Raw genomic sequence first — 11,548 nt, 5'->3', positions numbered from 1 at the left:
TAACAGTCATGTTTTTAGACTGTGGGAAGAAGCCGGAGTACCCAGAGAGAACCCACGCATGCACCAGGAGAACATGCAAACTCCATGCAGAAAGACCCTCGAACCCAGGACCTTCTTGCTGCAAGGCAACAGTGCTACCTTTCTCTAATATTTAGCTTTTCCTACAAGTCTCTTTTTAACAAACAATGTGCTGCATTTTTAAAGAGACCAATTTAAGATTGGCTTTAGTAACTATATAACCTATTTTTATGTAAATGATGTGATGGTAAACAGTTTTCAAAAGAAAAATGAAGCACAAGAGCAGAAATCTTTTCAGAAAGATAATTGTTGGAGGCACAACAACAGTTTGAGACTTTTCCTTCTCTCTTCTGTTTTAAAATCCTTTCATACAAAGCATTTTCTTAATTGTGCAAAATTCCTTTCCATGGGTGCTAATTACTTTGTTTATTTTGAAGTGATTTATTTATATTTTACATCAGTTGATTATTAGTTAGTCGTCATTTCTTAATCTGTTTTATATCAGTGGAAAAATACAAAATAGTTGTTTTGATGATGCCTGTTGTTTTCGTCTTGCAGCAAAAGATCTTTTTTTTACTTAAAGGTATCATTAGGGTTCTTTCCTTCCTGAGCTTCTCTACCATAGGGACAGACTGTAAATCGTAGCATTTTATTAACAGTAAAACCCAAATAATGTGCCAAAGAAAGACAGGGAGGCTTCAGTAAAAGGGTAACCAATGCCACCCAAATGTTTGAATTTTGTCACCTTTTAGTATGACATTGGCTCAAATGTGACTATTTTCTCATCTTGTGCAAAGGCAGTGCCTTGCAAAAGTATTGAACGCTTTCACATTTAGTCATGTTACAATCACAACCGCAATCTCTATTAGGATTTTATGTGATAGATTAACACATAGTACAGCGTAATTGTGAGGTGAAAGAAAAATAGTACATGTCCTCTAAATCTTCTACAAATGAAAGTGTAAATGGATTGGCATGCATTGGCAAGCCCCTTTAATCTGATACCTCTAAATTAAACCCAATGCAACCAAATGTAGTTCAGAGAAAAGGATCAATGGTAACTCTAGAGAAGCAGCATAGATTACCATAGCTCAGAAGGGATCTGGTCTGATCTGACCAGAATTGAACCTGTTAGAGACGATTTATTTGATGTGTTAGAATGCCCGACACTTGAATCTAACTGAGAATCTGAGGCAATCCTTAAATACTGCTGTTTCAAGATCCTCTCCACCTATCTGACTAACCTTGAGCTTCTTTGCAAAGAAAATCTGTAATAATCTAAATCTCTAGATGTTCAAAGCTGTTACAGAAACGTCACAAAAGGTCTGCAGCCACACTTGCTTTTTTTTGTTTTTGTCTGCTCTGTGGTGTATTTGTTCACAGTAATCTAGATTGCTGTAAAATATAACAAACTATGATTTGCCTATTCAGTCTAAGAGTACTCATACACTAAATACTAAAATTTCTAGCTATTTAAATTTGACAAAACACAGAATGAGCAACACAACGTGTTTCTACTTGCTTTTTTGCCACAACAAAAGACATGCTTGACATGTTAGTCTTGGTTAATGGTTGTGTTCCATCATCTGGTGACAGCCTGTAAAAATAAAATTGTGTGGAAAAATGCGTTTACAGATGAAAGAGCTTTTCCATTTTCTGTCATTATCAGTTTTTTTATCAGTTGCTGTCTCTCCATGTTGCACTCAGGAAACGGGGATTTTTAAATTTGTTTTTATGTTTAAATGAATGGCTTGCTCAGTAAAACGATCAGTGTTTTGGACATATATGAAAGGTACCATTTTTACTGGTGCACACTTTTCATTATGTTGAATGTCATCGTCTGGGAAACCTTTTCCTTAAATGTCATTTTTTACCCGTGATATTTCTCTTTATTTTTATTGAACTCCCTCTTTTGATATCTTACATCTTGCTGTGTGCATGAGCAGCTGAAAACTACAGACTCAGTTCTATAATCGGTGATAATTAACAGCAGCGGCTTGTGAGGTTTTTTTCCTTTTTATTTGTTCCACTTCCTTTAGTTTCTCTGCCTTTGGGGGGTAAGGCGCTATAATTTCTAAATCACTGTGCCAGAATAATGCTTTCTCTCTGGAGAGTGTTCCTTTGTGCCATGTGTTGCATTTATTTATTTAGATGCATTTATGCTGCAGGGAGTGCTTAGGCTGCAAATTCTTTCCAATAATTATATTTTGTCAGATTTGCCCAGTGAAAATTTTAACAGGCATAATTCTGTAATTGTTCATTTTCAATTGCGTTACGGTTCAGTTTCCATGCACAAAAAAAGAAAAACGTGAATGCAAAGGGTAATGACATATATGGTAACTTCTCTAGTTATAAGGAAGAGAAAGTCAGAAGAAATGTTGTCTGAGAGTAGTAGCTTGAAGACCTAGCAAACCAGCACCCTCTCCAGGGATTTAAAAGTGCTCTATGTCCAAAACTTAAAAGGTACAAAATGTTTTGGTGTTCCTCTGAACACCCACATCAGTGCTAAGTGCAAAAAGGAAATGTCTCTGACATTAAAATTGTAATTTAAAAGGCTGATAGACATTTAGAAAGACATAGGTTTTCCTCCAGTTCTCAGCAGCTCTTATTCAACATTCCTATTTCTCATAATAGCTGTGTAATGAATATATTTTACACAGTGAGTTGGAGAACCTGAAAGTCTCACTCTTCAACATGTAATCAGTCCGTGTTTTACTTGTGAGGGTTTAACTACACCATAAATATGTTGTTTTAAAGACGTCCCCAACCAGCATTTATTTATAGGTCATAAGGGGTGGAAATAGGCTGAAAAACAGGCCATAGGTTTGACTGTCTGTGGGTTACACAGTGACCCCAGGTAAACTGGCTACCCAGGTTTGAAAAAGAACAACTGTTGGAAAAATGTTGGAAAAAAACTCTAGTCAAGACACAGCTAAGACCTACATAGGTGGTCCAAATGGTTTTGTCAATATAGTTTGTATGTATTCAATCCAGCAATGTTCTACATTAGAAGCCCACTGTGAGCCAAGGCTCACCTAGCACCCATCCAGCCTGATATAATATGGGACCCATATACATAAGTAAGCTGGGCTGTCCCATTTTTTACACCACGTATCTTTGTAAGTCTGTCAACAGTTAGTTTGATTTTCACAACAACTTGTTTGACCCTAAAACATCATGTCAAGCTAATGCTACACATGTGGTGGTTGGAAAGAAAATGAAAACATTTCTATACATTTTATCCTTCATCTAGCTCAGACACTAAGAAAAAAAGGAGCTGCTCTTTATTACCATAGGTAAATGTGCAGGAGGAACGTTTAGAGACAGTGGTTATCGATTTAATTAATAACGCAATCTACAGATAACGGGAGACTTTGTACTGACTGATAACATATAATTAGTAAAAAAAAACATGTTAAAAGAACAGACCTTCTTGCCCAAGAAACTTTGTTCTTGCAAACAACGTGTGCAGTCTCCTTGATGGTCTGGTTGATGATTTACTGCTGGAGATATCAGTTGCAGCCTGGGGAAAGAAATGCGTTGTGTTGCCCCTCAGCCTTGCATTGTTCCTTACCCTAACCAAGATTCCAATTGTTTCACAATCCTAAAGCAAAAAGCCTTTTGAACACATCGACTCCTTTAAGTAGATAAAGAGAAATCTACCTTGTTCGCCTATTTCCTTTCACAAATGTCACCTGTGTTTCTGCTCACGTCATCCCTTTTCTTAAGCCAATAAGAAGCCACACATCCTCTTGACATATTCCCATTAGAAAGATATTTTAAACCAATAAAAAAAATAAAAAAAATTATTATTTGAAACAATAAATAATCACACTCTGCTATTACACACAATTCATTGTCATCTATAAAGGGTTATCCTTTTTCCGTATTAGAGAGGTTTGTTCTTGAAGCTTTTTATTTGATATAAAAACAATGTAGAGGTCGATTTATGTTTCAATCTTTTAGTGTTTCTTGTAGTGTTTCTGGCTCTAAAATATGTTGGAAAATACATCACTGTTGCAGACAGATTATGAATTGTTTTAGATACCGAATATTAATGGTACTTATCTCTTGAAGCAACCTGCATATGTCGCATAAGTCCTATGCTCTGCATTGCATTCTTCCCTGTTTTCTCCAGCGGAGCTCCTCCCGGTGGAGGAGAAAAATCCTGTAACAGCCTGTGTCTCTGGACGTGCAACCACTTCTCGCTCACATGCCTTACTTAAATTCATTTCATCACCCTGCTGCGAAGCAACCCTGATCAACATCAGTGTGAGGAGGAACGAAAGCATGCAGAGAGAAGGAGGGGAGCAGGAGGGATTTCATCAGATGTCCTAGAACAGATGCAACTGCTAAAGCATCAGTGAAGGGATATAATTATTGTCTGAGCAGATGTAGGAGGAAGACCCTTGTGGATGAGCAGTTTTTCTTCTTTCCTTGCACGAGGAATAGGATTGAATGTACTGTACATTTGGTCGTCTTTGTGGTGGAAAGCCTGTTGCATCTTAGTGGGGTGACTGCTTCAGAGGACAGAGCTTTCACATGTTCTACTGTAAGTTAAAATACTATTAATTTTATTTTAATCAGTTCCAGACAATGTATTGATCTGATGTTTATCTTGTCCAGTGCTGGAAATACACTTGTTTGTCTCGTTTAAATTGCACATGGAGTCTTCATTTCTATGTAAAAGAAAGAAAGCAGATTATATGATTTTCATACTGTGATTATTTTAGTGTTGGTTATATATAATATAGTTACAATGACCAAACAATAAGGTATCTTTATCTCATGCTAAGCTATAAAGGCACTCTGTCTACACTCATTCATGGCATGCTGTTTGGAGCAGCCAGCTTCTACTCCTTTCTGAATAATTCAAGCTGCCAAAATATAAATTAAATCATTTTAAAAGTTCCTTTGTCCTCTTGTCATTAAAAATGATACAGTATGATCTGGACAGTTTTAGTATGCATGTTGCCCTCTATTTTTAATTTTTTTAAACTTAAATTGTTGTTTACAATTTACATTTTTTTCTAATGTTTCCAATCCCTTGAATGACTATTATGCTTTATTGTTGCACCATTTTTGCTGTCTCTAGTTTTAGTATAGCTTCACCTGCCCTAAACAAGTTTCCCCACAAGGAAAATTGAATTATGTTGAACAGAAATTAATTTGAACTAAGGTAATACTTATTTGACCACTTGGGGGCGCTCATTGTCTGTGCATACAGCCTTAAAGTTTTATCCCCAAATGTTCAGGCCATGCTTACAAACGAAAAACAAAAACAAGACGATGACATTATGGTAAATATAACTTACTCTGTCCATATGCAGTAGGTGAAATGCAGTGAAATCCAGATATTTATAGCTTTCTATGCAGTGTATAAAAATACATAACCACTTGTTTCTTCAATAAATTTAAATCAGACTAAATTTTTCCTCTTTTAGCTCAGTTTGGACCACAAAAGTTATTTCTTTTTAAATTTTGCATTACTTTCTTCAAATTTAGAAGTTGCATACAGTAAGATTACTATGCCTATAAATAATTTGGAAAACACATGCAGTACCTCACAAAGGCGAGTACACCTCTTACATTCTTGTCAATATTTTATTATATCTTTTCATGGGACAACACGGAAAATATGACACCTCGATACAATGTAAAGTAATCAGTGAACAGCTTGTATAACAGTGTAAATAAGTTTATCTTGGACTCATCAGACCAAGGGAAACGGTTCCAGTAATTCTTGTCTTTAGTCTGATTGATTGATAGCTGTTTTTGGTCTTTCTTGTGCATCATCTTTAGAGAAGGCTTCCTGACAGCCATGCAGACCAATTTGATGTAGTGTGTGTGTTTGGTCTGACCACTGACAGGCTGACCCCCCACCACTTCACCCTCTGCAGCAACGCTGAAGGCTGACAGCACTTGTACATCTATTCTCAACCTCTGGATACGACGTTGAGCATGTGCACTTAACTTCTTTGATCGACTATGGCCTGTTCTGCGTGGAACCTATCCTGTTTAACCAATGTATTGTTTTGCCGCAGCTCAGTTTCAGTGTGTTGGGAATCTTCTTATAGCCTTGGCCATCTTCACATAGAGCAACGATGCTTTTTTCAGATCCTCAGTAAATTCTTTGGCATGAGGTGCCATGTTGAACTTCCAGTGATCAGTATGAGAGATTAAGAGTTAACACCAAATTCAATGCACCTGCTCTCCATTCACACTAGAGATTGTGTAGCACTGACAAATTACATAACACAAGGGAGAGAAAATGGCTAATTTTCGCACGATTTGGACATTTTCACTTATGGGTGTACTCACTTTGTTGCTTGTGGTTTTAGACATTGATGGCTGTATGTTGAGTTATTTGAGGGTAGTGCAGATTTACACTGTTATACAAGCTGTACACTAACTATTTTACATTGTATCAAAGTGTCATAACATCAGTGCCCCATGAAAAGTTATAGAAAAATATTTATAAAAATGTGAGGAGTGTTCTCCCTTTTGTGAGATACTGTATGATGATGCCATAACATTGTAAGCTCCTGATTAATAAAGGTGAATTCACAACATTTGGGTTAAACAGAGGTACACATGTGGATGTATTTTAAGGCAACACTGCTTCCTTGTGTCACATCATGGGAACATCAATCAAGAAATCAGCCAAGATATCAGGAAGAGATCTGTGGGCCTTCACAAGTTTGGTTCATCCTTTTGGTCTAATTTCCTGCTGCCTGAAAGTGCCAGATGCATATGTTCAAACAATTGAACACAAGTATAAACAGCTTGGGAATGTCCACTTATCATTACAACCATTCTCCCGCCTTTCTTCCCCATGTTGAAGCCGACATGAGACTGAAAGGTCACTCTGATGGGAAGAAGCCATCACTCAAATTTAAAAAGCCAGAATCCAGTCTCCAGCACTCAGAAACAAAGCCCTTGTTATCTAGAGATATGTCCTGTGGTGTGTTCATTCTTAGTCTCTGGATGTAACTCTTGTCACATGTTGAGGAAAAACTGGAGCGCTTACAAGCCTGAAAACACCAGCCCAACTGTAAAATCTAGACTACGATTTACAGGAACAAACACTCCAGGTGGATCTGGTGTGAAAATAATGAATATATGGAAAGCTCCTCAGGATCACTGTTACGTATGGTGGAGGAGTTGTGATCCTGTGGGCTTTTTGCTCATAAAGACCCAGAAAACCTGTTAGAGTTCATGGCACCATTAAGTCTTTAAAATTTTTCTTTTTTAAAATCCAGTGGACTCTACTAGTAGACTGAAACTGAGTTGTCATTGGACCTTTTAGCAGTAAACTAATCCAAAACATATACAGTATAGTTAAATATACAGCTTACATGGCATTATAAAGATGCATTTAAAAGACAAACATGACTACTTGGCTTAATTGTTGTTCATACTGTCTTATGTTGAATTTTAACTGTGTAACTGTTCATTTCTCCCAAATGTCCTGTGTATTCCCATTAAACCCAGTACAGCATAAGGATGGCTGCGGCTGGAAGAATTATCATCAGTTTGCTGCTGATGTTACACTCAACTAGAGGTAAGTTTTTCACCCAATAGAACAGCCACCGTGGCAACCGGACTCTGAGCCACAAAACCTAATCTATAGCAAGGTTTTTGTGCTTCTCTGTGTATTGAGTGTTAATTTGGTTAATGAACTGTAAACGTCGGATCTAAAATAAATAGCTGAGAAAATTGTGCATCTATACTCCGCATAACTCATTCCACAATGTTTGTCACAGCCTTTTGTACCGTTGCCACATACTTTCTTTCTCCAACATTCAGCCTTGAAAGAGTGAAAGAGGAGATGCACATGCAACTGTAAATCATCAGCTTACAAGTCCTTTCAACAACCTTCAAGCTGGAAATTGAAAGTGCTGCTGCAAGAAAGGGCTGCATGGTTGATCAGTCGTTAGCACTGTTGCCTTGCAACAACAACATTCTGGGTTTGAATTTTGGCCTTGGCTCTTGAGTTTGCATGTTCCCCCCAATGCATGTATGGGTTCTCTTTGGATACTCTTGCTTGATAGACTGGCGACCTGTCCAGGGTGCACCCCGCCTCATGTCTAATGACTGCTGAAGATGGGCACCAGCCCCCTGTGGCCCTGCAAGGATAGGAGGGTATGGATAAATGCAGAATGTTACCAATGTAGAACAATTCGCCACCCTGAAAACATCATCAATGTCCAGCTGGAACTATGTTCTTCCTATGGCTGGTACTGATCAAGTCATGCTGCTGTTACTTCATGTCCATACTGAGCCTTCCCTCCATAGATAGGATAAAGAAACTAAAATTAAGTTTGAATTTAAAGTAACAGGTTTGTTTTTTAACTGTAGTTGATGGCATATATTTCTGTTAGTTACTTATTTATTTTCTCCGTCCTCCTTTCCTACCCTTCAAAGAGACTAAGCGGCCTCATCAAGAATTTTAATTAGCGTTAATTAGATGGTGGCATGTTTGAAGGCTGTGTATAAATCAACTCCCTATTCATGTTTTCCTTTTTTTTCCTAATTACTGTGACGCCTTCACGGTTTCTTTGCAACAGCTCAGTAAACAGACGCTTTTAATGCCTCCTAGCAGGAAGGGAGAGGATAAGTTGCTTTAATGTTGGCTGTTTTGGCAGAAGACTTGCAGAGGTGGAATATCATTGAGTTTGTTGAACTCTGTTTATATATCTCCCCCATGTTTACAGGCAATAGCATTAAGCACGATGATGCCACCACCATGTTTTACTGCAAGGATGATGTGTTCAGGGGGGGAGGTACAGTGTGAATTTTCAGCCACATAACATTTTGCATATAGCCCAAAAAGTTCACATCTGACCACAGCACCTTCTTTCATGTTTTGTTCGTGTTGTAAAAGATTTAGAAAACTATGCATCCTTTCCCTTCCAGGCACTACTTTGCGTTGGTCTACCACATAAAACTCTAATAAAATACAGGGAAGTTTGCAGGATCAATGTAGCAAGGTGGTAAAGATTTGAGGACTGTGAACGTTCTTTCAAGGTACTGTAGATACTAATGCTCTCCTAAACATGAAAGATTATGAATTCTTAGATTTTCCCTTTTAATAGCAAAAGTATTTAAGAGTTGGAATGCACTGTATGATTTCAAGAGATACAAATACTTTAAAATAAACCTAGTTATTCTCAGTTATTTTGAGGTTTTGACTGATTTAAACTGGATAATCATAAGCTCTAGAACATGTACAGAATGCATGGTTTTGGGTGTGACAATATATCAAATCTGAATTTCAGAGGAACAAAGTTGATTTATTTTTTGGTGGCTTTTCTGGTCAAGAGTCTCTTGACAAAATACGTTCAGGAAAGGCTGCCAAGAAATTTATGAGGTTCTTAAACTCCCAAGACTTTCAATGTTTTTCTGATCATAGAAAAGCTGGGTGTAAAAGACAAGGGGAAACTAAAAGTGAAATATGTTTTATCTCCTTTTCTTTGTAAAATGTTCAAGTCAAATCTGCAGCTGGTTTAAGGTGTAGTAGGCCTAATGGACACTAGAGGGAGGTGTTTGAGTTTTTTTGTCTTTGTTTAAACATCAAGTCTCTCTGTCACCTTGTTTTTGTGTGTGTGCTAACACAACTAATTTCATGTATCATCTCACATTCTCACACCTTCCTTCACACAGGACCCTGATTTTCTTATGACTTGTTACTCATCATTCTGGTTGTTATCTTTTCTCTTTCTCTCCTGCTGTAGCCCAGAATCTCTTTGAGGACTCCTCTACCTCCTCCAACATTCTGCTCAGCTCTCAGAGCCTCGTCAGCCTCTTGCTCCTGGCCCTGACTGTCACCTTGTCTGGCACGGTCTACCTTTGGATCCTCAGATACGTGTGCATCGGCTGCGTCCAGCCTGTCGCAGTTGGCCCAGAGTCAGAGGCTCTGGCAGTGATGGTGTAAAGACATCAAGTCTTAATTAGTGTGAGAGCTAACATGCTTTTAATTGTACCAGTTAATTTGATTTGTTAATGAGAACAGAGCTATAGGAATGCCAAATAGTGCCGACTTTTGATGTGGGCAATGTGGCTCACCACACAGGGAGGGGATGGGTGGTATAAGCATTTAGAGAAACACAGTTTGTAATTTATGAAAAATGTACATGCCAAAACAGAACAAAAATAGTGGGGATCAGGATTAATGTGTTGTATAAGAAGTTGGTGTTGGGGTCTCAGAAGGAGAGGCTTGTCTAGGGCTATATTAGTGCAAGTGATTCCAGGTTATTCAGAATAACACAATATATGCCTGTGATTACAAGCAAAGCTACATTTATGCTTAACTAAGCCAAGTATTTGTTAGGGAAAATAACATTTAATGCATACATGTATTTGTATTTGTATTTGGCTCTACGTTCAGTACTTCAAGTTTCCTTTCTTACCTCTCAGTAAAGAAACATTTAGATTTTTGTATACAGGTCCTTCTCAAAATATTAGCATATTTCATCCGACCAATAAAAGAAAAGTGTTTTTAATACAAAAAACGTCAACCTTCAAATAATCATGTACAGTTATGCACTCAATACTTGGTCGGGAATCCTTTTGCAGAAATGACTGCTTCAATGCGGCGTGGCATGGAGGCAATCAGCCTGTGGCACTGCTGAGGTCTTATGGAGGCCCAGGATGCTTCGATAGCGGCCTTTAGCTCATCCAGAGTGTTGGGTCTTGAGTCTCTCAATGTTCTCTTCACAATATCCCACAGATTCTCTATGGGGTTCAGGTCAGGAGAGTTGGCAGGCCAATTGAGCACTGTGATACCATGGTCAGTAAACCATTTACCAGTGGTTTTGGCACTGTGAGCAGGTGCCAGGTCGTGCTGAAAAATGAAATCTTCATCTCCATAAAGATTTTCAGCAGATGGAAGCATGAAGTGCTCCAAAATCTCCTGATAGCTAGCTGCATTGACCCTGCCCTTGATAAAACACAGTGGACCAACACCAGCAGCTGACACTGGCACCCCAGACCATCACTGACTGTGGGTACTTGACACTGGACTTCTGGCATTTTGGCATTTCCTTCTCCCCAGTCTTCCTCCAGACTCTGGCACCTTGATTTCCGAATGACATGCAGAATTTGCTTTCATCCGAAAAAAGTACTTTGGACCACTGAGCAACAGTCCAGTGCTGCTTCTCTGTAGCCCAGGTCAGGCGCTTCTGCCGTTGTTTCTGGTTCAAAAGTGGCTTGACCTGGGGAATGCGGCACCTGTAGCCCATTTCCTGCACACGCCTGTGCACGGTGGCTCTGGATGTTTCTACTCCAGACTCAGTCCACTGCTTCCGCAGGTCCCCCAAGGTCTGGAATCGGCCCTTCTCCACAATCTTCCTCAGGGTCCGGTCACCTCTTCTCGTTGTGCAGCATTTCTGCCACACTTTTTCCTTCCCACAGACTTCCCACTGAGGTGCCTTGATAGGGCACTCTGGGAACAGCCTATTCATTCAGAAATTTATTTCTGTGTCTTACCCTCTTGCTTGAGGGTGTCAATAGTAGCCTTCTGGACAGC

The 11,548-nt window shown here is 38.8% G+C and overlaps 1 long non-coding RNA gene across 1 annotated transcript; it reads left to right on the top strand.

Annotated features, from left to right (window-relative positions):
• The first annotated feature begins 15 nt into the window (after window positions 1-15).
• On the top strand, window positions 16-10,559 carry LOC124881341. Its single transcript, XR_007041628.1, has 3 exons — window positions 16-4,570; window positions 7,518-7,582; window positions 9,756-10,559. It is a non-coding gene; the product is annotated as an uncharacterized LOC124881341 (long non-coding RNA).
• The last annotated feature ends 989 nt before the right edge of the window (window positions 10,560-11,548 follow it).

This window comes from Girardinichthys multiradiatus, chromosome 14, assembly GCF_021462225.1.
Source record: "Girardinichthys multiradiatus isolate DD_20200921_A chromosome 14, DD_fGirMul_XY1, whole genome shotgun sequence".
NCBI lineage: Eukaryota > Metazoa > Chordata > Actinopteri > Cyprinodontiformes > Goodeidae > Girardinichthys > Girardinichthys multiradiatus.
The sequence above is the reverse complement of the archived record's forward strand: the minus strand, read 5'-3'. Positions and strand labels throughout refer to the sequence as shown.